General features: G+C 46.1%; 1 pseudogene; it reads left to right on the plus strand.

Moving 5' to 3' along the window:
• Positions 1 to 9738, plus strand: part of LOC123629151 — an 87462-nt pseudogene extending 77724 nt beyond the window's left edge.
• The last annotated feature ends 441 nt before the right edge of the window (positions 9739 to 10179 follow it).

Raw genomic sequence — 10179 nt, forward strand, 5'->3', positions numbered from 1 at the left:
TGGATCGTGCTTCAGATTTCATCCTGACACTTTGAAATGACCAGTGTGTTGGTAATTATTTGCCATTTCCATGGCGTTTGGCACCGTAATAGTCATGAGGTCGGTCTCTGCATCCTGAAGCCTATGATGCTTTTTGCAGAGAAACCTCTGCTGAGGCCCAGGTAACTTGCTATTTCCCATAGCTGGCACAGGCGCCTTGGAAGGTAGGATTGTTTTCAGTATTATTTCACCATTTTTTCACCACTGTTTCAAGAAGGGAGCACTTTTGAACCGTTAGAGGAAGAATCCTTCTTTGGAGATGAGATATTTTTCTGGGGTGGCAAGTGCAGGGCCTCTGTCAGTCCTCGGTTTGGTGGACTAGCGCCAGACATGAGAAGTGCGCCTTTGTGGGACAGGTGAATAGTGCGGATCCTGTTTCAGTCTAAAGACTGAAACAGGATCCGCACTTTTCATCGTTCCTTTCAGAATGATTTGATTCATCAGCTAGGAATGGCGATTGCTTCTCCAGACCAATCGAAGGCTAGGGCACAGTAACTGGATCTTTCCAAGAGGTGTGTGGCCCAACTTTTGAAAGAACCGCTAAGTGGAGAACTATTTGGTATTTTTCCGAAGCACTTTTTACCGTAATTGTCCTAAGGTTGGTCTCTGCATTCTTAAGCATACCAGAGTTTTCACAGACGAAACAGGGTGAGGCCCAGTAATCTTGGCATTTCCAATTGTTGGTCCTAGAGACTATCAAGAAAGTGTTTTTTTAAGTATTATTCCATTGTGGTTTCAGCATTATTTTCAGAACCCGAGCAGCGTTCTCGCATTATCATAAGAATCCTGCCTGGTAGTTGAGATTTCTGGGTGAGGTGGAAGTGCAGGGCTTCTGTAGGCCCTGCCTTTGATTTGTTTACCTCCAGAGTTGGAAAGTGCATATTTGCGTGAGTTGGGAAAAGTGTGGATCGTGCTTCACATTTCATCCTGACATTTGAAATGACCAGTGTGTTGGTAATTATTTGCCATTTCCATGGCGTTTGGCACCGTAATAGTCATGAGGTCGGTCTCTGCATGCTAAAGGCTATGATGCTTTTTGCAGAGAAACCTCTGCTGAGGCCCAGGTAACTTGCTATTTCCCATAGCTGGCACAGGAGCCTTGGAAGATAGGATTGTTTTCAGTATTATTTCACCATCCTTTCACCACTGTTTCAAGAACGGGAGCCCTTTTCAACCATTAGCGGAAGAATCCTTCTTTGGAGATGAGATATTTTTCTGGGGTGGCAAGTGCAGGGCCTCTGTCAGTCCTGGGTTTGTTGGACTAGCGCCAGACATGAGAAGTGCGCCTTTGTGGGACAGGTGAATAGTGCGGATCCTGTTTCAGTCTAAAGACTGAAACAGGATCCGCACTTTTCACCGTTCCTTTCAGAATCATTTGATTCATCAGCTAGGAATGGCGATTGCTTCTCCAGACCAATCGAAGGCTAGGCCTAAGTAACTCGATCTTACCAAGAGGTGTGTGGCCCAACTTTTGAAAGAACTGCTAAGTGGAGAACTATTTGGTATTTTTCCGAAGTACTTTTCACCGTAATTGTCATAAGGTTCGTCTCTGCATCATTAAGCATACCAGAGTCTTCACAGACGAAGCAGGCTGAGGCCCAGTAATCTTGGCATTTCCAATAGTTGGTCCTAGAGACTATCAAGAAAGTGTTCTTTTAAGTATTATTCCGTTGTGGTTTCAGCATTGTTTTCAGTACCCGAGCAGGTTTCTCGCATTAGCATAAGAATCCTGCCTGGTAGTTGAGATTTCATGGTGGGGTGTAAGTGCGGGGCTTCTGTCAGCCCTGCCTTGTTTTGTTTACCTCCAGAGTTGGAAAGTGCATATTTGCGTGAGAGGGGAAGAGTGTGGATCGTGCTTCAGATTTCATCCTGATACTTTGAAATGACCAGTGTGTTGGTAATTATTTGCCATTTCCATGGCGTTTGGCACCGTAATAGTCATGAGTTCGGTCTCTGCATCCTGAAGCCTATGATGCTTTTTGCAGAGAAACCTCTGCTGATTCCCAGGTAACTTGCTGTTTCCCATAGCTGGCACAGGAGCCTTGGAAGATAGGATTGTTTTCAGTATTATTTCACCATCCTTTCACCACTGTTTCAAGAACGGGAGCCCTTTTCAACCGTTAGCGGAAGAATCCTTCTTTGGAGATGAGATATTTTTCTGGGGTGACAAGTGCAGGGCCTCTGTCATTCCTGGGTTTGTTGGACTAACGCCAGACATGAGAAGTGCGCCTTTGTGGGACAGGTGAATAGTGCGGATCCTGTTTCAGTCTAAAGACTGAAACAGGATCCGCACTTTTCACCGTTCCTTTCAGAATCTTTTGATTCATCAGCTAGGAATGCCGATTGCTTCTCCAGACCAATCGAAGGCTAGGCCAAAGTAACTCGATCTTTCCAAGAGGTGTGTGGCCCAACTTTTGAAAGAACTGCTAAGTGGAGAATTATTTGTTATTTTTCCAACGCACTTTTCTCCGTAATTGTCATAATGTTGGTCGCTGCATGCTTAAGCATACCAGAGTCTTCACAGACGAAACAGTCTGAGGCCCAGTAATCTTGGCATTTCCAATAGTTGGTCCTAGAGACTACGAAGAAAGTGTTTTTTTAAGTATTATTCCGTTGTGGTTTCAGCATTATTTTCAGAACCCGAGCAGGTTTCTCGCATTAGCATAAGAATCCTTCCTGGTAGTTCAGATTTCTGGGTGGGGTGTAAATGTGGGGCTTCTGTAGGCCCTGCCTTTGATTTGTTTACCTCCAGAGTTTTAAAGTGCATATTTGCGTGAGATGGGAAAAGTGTGGATCGTGCTTCAGATTTCATCCTGACACTTTGAAATGACCAGTGTGTGGGTAATTATTTGCCATTTCCATGGCGCTTGGCACCGTAATAGTTATGAGGTCGGTCTCTGCATCCTGAAGCCTATGACGCTTTTTGCAGAGAAACCTCTGCTGAGGCCCAGGTAACTTGCTATTTCCCATAGCTGGCACAGGAGCCTTGGAAGATCTGATTGTTTTCAGTATTATTTCACCATTTTTTCACCACTGTTTCAAGAACGGGAGCCCTTTTCAACCGTTAGCGGAAGAATCCTTCTTTGGAGATGAGATATTTTTCTGGGGTGGAAAGTGCAGGGCCTCTGTCAGTCCTGGGTTTGTTGGACTAGCGCCAGACATGAGAAGTGCTCCTTTGTGGGACAGGTGAATAGTGCAGATCCTGTTTCAGTCTAAAGACTGAAACAGGATCCGCACTTTTCACCGTTCCTTTCAGAATCATTTGATTCATCAGCTAGGAATGGCGATTGCTTCTCCAGACCAATCGAAGGCTAGGCCAAAGTAACTCGATCTTTCCAAGAGGTGTGTGGCCCAACTTTTGAAAGAACCGCTAAGTGGAGAACTCTTTGGTATTTTTCCAAAGCACTTTTCACCGTAATTGTCCTAAGGTTGGTCTCTGCATCCTTAAGCATACCAGAGTTTTCAAAGACGAAACAGGCTGAGGCCCATTAATCTTGACATTTCCAATAGTTGGTCCTAGAGACTACCAAGAAAGTGTTTGTTTAAGTATTATTCCATTGTGGTTTCAGCATTATTTTCAGAACCCGAGCAGGGTTCTCGCATTAGCATAAGAATCCTGCCTGGTAGTTGAGATTTCTGGGTGAGGTGGAAGTGCGGGGCTTCTGTAGGCCCTGCCTTTGCTTTGTTTACCTCCAGATTGGAAAGTGCATATTTGCGTGAGATGGGAAAAGTGTGGATCGTGCTTCAGGTTTCATCCTGACACTTTGAAATGACCAGTGTGTTGGTAATTTTTTGCCATTTCCATGGCGTTTGGCACCGTAATAGTCATGAGGTCGGTCTCTGCATCCTGAAGGCGATGATGCTTTTTGGAGAGAAACCTCTGCTGAGGCCCAGGTAACTTGCTCTTTCCCATAGCTGGCACAGGAGCCTTGGAAGATAGGATTGTTTTCAGTATTATTTCACCATTTTTTCACCACTGTTTCAAGAACGGGAGCCCTTTTCAACCGCTAGCGGAAGAATCCTTCTTTGGAGATGAGACATTTTTCTGGGGTGGCAAGTGCAGGGCCTCTGTCAGTCCTGGGTTTGTTGGACTAGCGCGAGACATGAGAAGTGCGCCTTTGTGGGACAGGTGAATAGTGCGGATCCTGTTTCAGTCTAAAGACTGAAACAGGATCCGCACTATTCACCGTTCCTTTCAGAATCATTTGATTCATCAGCTAGGAATGGCGATTGCTTCTCCAGACCAATCGAAGGCTAGGCCAAAGTACCTCGATCTTTCCAAGAGGTGTGTGGCCCAACTTTTGAAAGAACCGCTAAGTGGAGAACTCTTTGGTATTTTTCCGAAGCACTTTTCACCGTAATTGTCCTAAGGTTGGTCTCTGCATCCTTAAGCATACCAGAGTTTTCAAAGACGAAACAGGCTGAGGCCCATTAATCTTGACATTTCCAATAGTTGGTCCTAGAGACTACCAAGAAAGTGTTTGTTTAAGTATTATTCCATTGTGGTTTCAGCATTATTTTCAGAACCCGAGCAGGGTTCTCGCATTAGCATAAGAATCCTGCCTGGTAGTTGAGATTTCTGGGTGAGGTGGAAGTGCGGGGCTTCTGTCAGCCCTGCCTTTGATTTGTTTACCTCCAGAGTTGGAAAGTGCATATTTGCGTGAGTTGGGAAAAGTGTGGATCGTGCTTCACATTTCATCCTGACATTTAAAATGACCAGTGTGTTGGTAATTATTTGCCATTTCCATGGCGTTTGGCACCGTAATAGTCATGAGTTCGGTCTCTGCATCCTGAAGCCTATGATGCTTTTTGCAGAGAAACCTCTGCTGCGGCCCAGGTAACTTGCTATTTCCCATAGCTGGCACAGGAGCCTTGGAAGATAAGATTGTTTTCAGCATTATTTCACCATTTTTTCACCACTGTTTCAAGAACGGGAGCCCTTTTCAACCGTTAGTGGAAGAATCCTTCTTTGGAGATGAGATATTTTTCTGGGGTGGCAAGTGCAGGGCCTCTGTCAGTCCTGGGTTTGTTGGACTAGCGCCAGACATGAGAAGTGCGCCTTTGTGGGACAGGTGAATAGTGCGGATCCTGTTTCAGTCTAAAGACTGAAACAGGATCCGCACTTTTCACCGTTCCTTTCAGAATCATTTGATTCATCAGCTAGGACTGGCGATTGCTTCTCCAGACCAATCGAAGGTTACGCCAAAGTAACTCGATCTTTCCAAGAGGTGTGTGGCCCAACTTTTGAAAGAACCGCTAAGTGGAGAACTATTTGGTATTTTTCTGAAGCACTTTTCACCGTAATTGTCATAAGGTTGGTCTCTGCATCCTTAAGCATACCAGAGTTTTCACAGACGAAACAGGCTGAGGCCCAGTAATCTTGGCATTTCCAATAGTTGGTCCTAGAGACTACCAAGAAAGTGTTCTTTTAAGTATTATTCTGTTGTGGTTTCAGCATTATTTTCAGAACCCGAGCAGGGTTCTCGCATTAGCATAAGAATCCTGCCTGGTAGTTGAGATTTCTGGGTGGGGAGTAAGTGCGGGGCTTCTGTCAGCCCTGCCTTTGATTTGTTTACCTCCAGAGTTGGAAAGTGCATATTTGCGTGAGATGGGAAAAGTGTGGATCGTGCTTCAGATTTCATCCTGACACTGTGAAATGACCAGTGTGTTGGTAATTATTTGCCATTTCCATGGCGTTTGGCACCGTTATAGTCATGAGGTCGGTCTCTGCATCCTGAAGACTATGATGCTTTTTGCAGAGAAACCTCTGCTGAGGCCCAGGTAACTTGCTATTTCCCATAGCTGGCACAGGAGCCTTGGAAGATAGGATTGTTTTCAGTATTATTTCACCATTTTTTCACCACTGTTTCAAGAACGGGAGCCCTTTTCAACCGTTAGCGGAAGAATCCTTCTTTGGAGATGAGATATTTTTCTGGGGTGGCAAGTGCAGGTCCTCTGTCAGTCCTGGGTTTGTTGGACTAGCGCCAGACATGAGAAGTGCGCCTTTGTGGGACAGGTGAATAGTGCGGTTCCTGTTTCAGTCTAAAGACTGAAACAGGATCCGCACTTTTCACCGTTCCTTTCAGAATCATTTGATTCATCAGCTAGGAATGGCGATTGCTTCTCCAGACCAATCGAATGCTAGGGCACAGTAACTCGATCTTTCCAAGAGGTGTGTGCCCGAACTTTTGAAAGAACCGCTAAGTGGAGAACTCTTTGGTATTTTTCCGAAGCACTTTTCACCGTAATTGTCCTAAGGTTTGTCTCTTCACCTTAAGCATACCAGAGTTTTCGCAGACGAAACAGGCTGAGGCCCATTAATCTTGGCATTTCCAATAGTTGGTCCTAGAGATTATCAAGAAAGTGTTTTTTTAAGTATTATTCCATTGTGGTTTCAGCATTATTTTCAGAACCCGAGCAGGGTTCTCGCATTAGCATAAGAATCCTGCCTGGTAGTTGAGATTTCATGGTGGGGTGTAAGTGCGGGGCTTCTGTCAGCCCTGCCTTTGATTTGTTTACCTCCAGAGTTGGAAAGTGCATATTTGCGTGAGATGGGAAGAGTGTGGATCGTGCTTCAGATTTCATCCTGACACTTTGAAATGACCAGTGTGTTGGTAATTATTTGCCATTTCCATGGCGTTTGGCACCGTAATAGTCATGAGGTCGGTCTCTGCATCCTGAAGCCTATGATGCTTTTTGCAGAGAAACCTCCGCTGAGGCCCAGGTAACTTGCTGTTTCCCATAGCTGGCAAGGGAGCCTTGGAAGATAGGATTGTTTTCAGTATTATTTCACCATTTTTTCACCACTGTTTCAAGAATGGGAGCCCTTTTCAACCGTTAGCGGAAGAATCCTTCTTTGGAGATGAGATATTTTTCTGGGGTGGCAAGTGCAGGGCCTCTGTCAGTCCTGGGTTTGTTGGACTAGCACCAGACATGAGAAGTGCGCCTTTTTGGGACAGGTGAATAGTGCGGATCCTGTTTAAGTCTACAGAGTGAAACAGGATCCGCACTTTTCACCGTTCCTTTCAGAATCATTTGATTCATCAGCTAGGAATGGCGATTGCTTCTCCAGACCAATCGAAGGCTAGGCCAAAGTAACTCGATCTTTCCAAGAGGTGTGTGGCCCAACTTTTGAAAGAACCGCTAGGTGGAGAAATATTTGGTATTTTTCTGTAGCACTTTTCACCGTAATTGTCCTAAGGTTGGTCTCTGCATCGTGAAGCATACCAGAGTTTTCACAGACGAAACAGGCTGAGGCCTAGTAAAGTTGACATTTCCAATAGTTGGTCCTAGAGACTACAAAGAAAATGTTCTTTTAAGTATTATTCCACTGTGGTTTCACCATTGTTTTCAGAACCATAGCAGGTTTCTCGCATTAGCATTAGAATCCTGCCTGGTAGTTGAGATTTCTGGGTGGGGTGTAAGTGCGGGGCTTCTGTCAGCCCTGCATTTGATTTGTTTACCTCCAGAGTTGGTAAGTGCATATTTGCGTTAGATGGGAAAAGTTGGATCGTGCTTCGGATTTCATCCTGACACTTTTGAAATCACCAGTGTGTTGGTAATTATTTGCCATTTCCATAGCGTTTTGCACCGTAAGAGTCCTGAGGTCGGTCTTTAAATCCTGAAGCCTATGATGCTTTTCGCAGGGAAACCTCTGCTGAGGCCCAGGTAACTTGCTGTTTCCCATAGGTGGCACAGGAGCCTTGGAAGAAAGGATTCTTTTCAGTATTATTTCACCATCCTTTCACCACTGTTTCAAGAAGGGGAGGCCTTGTCAACCGTTAGCGTAAGAATCCTTCTTTGGAGATGAGATATTTTTCTGGGGTGGCAAGTGCAGGGCCCCTGTCAGTCCTGGGTTTGTCGGACTAGCACCAGACATGAGAAGTGCGCCATTGTGGGACAGGTGAATAGTGCGGATCCTGTTTCAGTCTAAAGACTGAAACAGGATCCGCACTTTTCACCATTCCTTTCAGAATCATTTGATTCATCAGCTAGGAATGGCAATTGCTTCTCCAGACCAATCGAAGGCTAGGCCAAAGTAACTCGATCTTTCCAAGAGTTGTGTGGCACAATTTTTGAAACAACCGCTAGGCGGAGAACTATTTGGCTTTTTTCCATAGCACTTTTCACCATAATCGTCAGAAGGTTAGTCTCTGCACCCTTAAGCATACGAGAGTTTTCACAGACGAAAGCAGGCTGAGGCCTGGTAAACTTGGCATTTCCAATAGTTGGACTTAGAGACTACAAAGAAAGTGTTCTTTTAAGTATTATTCCACTGTGGTTTCACTGGTGTTTTCACAACCCGAGCTAGGTTCTCGTATTAGCATGAGAATCCTGCCTGGTAGTTGAGATTTCTGGGTGGGGTGTAATTGGGGGTTTCTGTCATCCCTGCCTTTGATTTATTTACCTCCAGAGTTGGAAAGTGCATATTTGGGTGTGATGGGAAAAGTGTGGATCGTGCTTCAGATTTCATCCTGACACTTTTGAAATCACCAGTATGTTGGTAATTATGTGCCATTTCCATAGCGTTTTTCACTGTAATAGTGATAAGGTTAGTCTCTGCATCCCGAAGCCTATGATGCCTTTCGGTAGAGAAAACTCTACTGAGTCCCAGGTAACTTGGTATTTCTCAGAGCTGACACCGGAGCCTTGGAAAATGGGATTGTTTTCAGTATTATTTCACCATCCTTTCACCACTGTTTCAAGAATGGGAGTACTTTTCAAGCGTTACCGTAAGAATCCTTCTTTGGAGATGAGATATTTTTCTGGGTGGCAAGTGCAGGGCCTCTGTGACTCCTGGGTTTGTTGGACTAGCGCCAGACATGAGAAGTGCGCCTTTTTGTGAGAGGCCGGCTCCTTTCTCATCAGAGAGAGTAAACCAGCAAAGGTGCCTTCTTCCTGTCTGTGAAGGTTGTCACCGCCCAGGGGGAAATAGTCAAGCAGTATAAGATCCGCTCCCTGGAGGAAGGGGGCTGCTACATCTCCCTCCGGGTCACCTTCCCCTCGCTCCAGGCCCTGGTGCAGCACTACTGCAAGAAAGGGGATGGTTTGTGCCAGAGGCTGACCGTGCCCTGCGTCAGCCTTGCTCCTCATAACCCCTGGGCCCAGGACAAGTGGGAGATCCCCCGGCAGTCTCTCAGGCTGGTCAGGAAACTCGGATCAGGGCAGTTTGGCAAAGTCTGGATGGGCTACTACAGAAACAATGTGAAGGTGGCCATCAAGACCTTGAATGAGGGAAGGATGTCTCCGGAAGCCTTCCTGGGTGAGGCGAACCTGATGAAGGCTCTGTAGCACGAGAGGCTGGTCTGGCTCTACACCATGGTCCCCAAGGAGCCCATCTATATTGTCACCGAGTATGTGGCCAGAGGGTGCCTGCTGGATTTCCTGAAGACAGACTACGGTGGCAGACTGTCCCTCCCGAGACTGATCGACATGTCAGCCCAGATCACCGAAGGGATGGCGTACATCGAGCACATGAATTCTATCCACCGCTACCTATGGGCGGCCAACATCCTGGTGTCTGAGACCTTGTGTTGCAAAATCGCTGACTTCGGTTTGGCCAGGATCATCGACAGTGAATACACTGCCCAGGAGGGTGAGCAGAGCCCCACAACTGCAGGGGAGACCTTGGGCCTTACCTCCCCGACTCCCCAAAGCCTCTTGACATTACATGGTACGGCCCCATGTGCAAAGACCTGAGAGCACTGTGGTTTCTACAATTCTAGACCAGCATTTCCCTAACTGTGTTCAGCAGAGTAGTAATGCCCCCAGACCTCCCACTGAGGAATGGCTTTAGGATAAGGTCAGTTTGGAGAAACTGCAGGTCATCACCCTTCCTGCCTTGGAGATTCCCAATGCACAGCAGCATAAAGGCACTGAGAAGTCCTGCAGCCAAGCAAAAATTCACATTCACCTCACCTGGTGTCTCCTGAACTAGTTTCAGCCCCCAATACTATTTCCACCTGGGTCCTATTAATCTCCCACAGAACTAGGCTTTCACAGAGCACACTTTGGGAAACACAGCTCAAACGTGTGAGCAGCAAACCTTACACCTGAATTAGGGTCTGCACAGAGCTCTCAGTTTTCTCTGCTAATATAACTGAGGTACAAGTTGACTTCACAAGAGGATCCGAGGGGTCA

This window comes from Lemur catta (assembly GCF_020740605.2).
Source record: "Lemur catta isolate mLemCat1 chromosome 10 unlocalized genomic scaffold, mLemCat1.pri SUPER_10_unloc_2, whole genome shotgun sequence".
NCBI lineage: Eukaryota > Metazoa > Chordata > Mammalia > Primates > Lemuridae > Lemur > Lemur catta.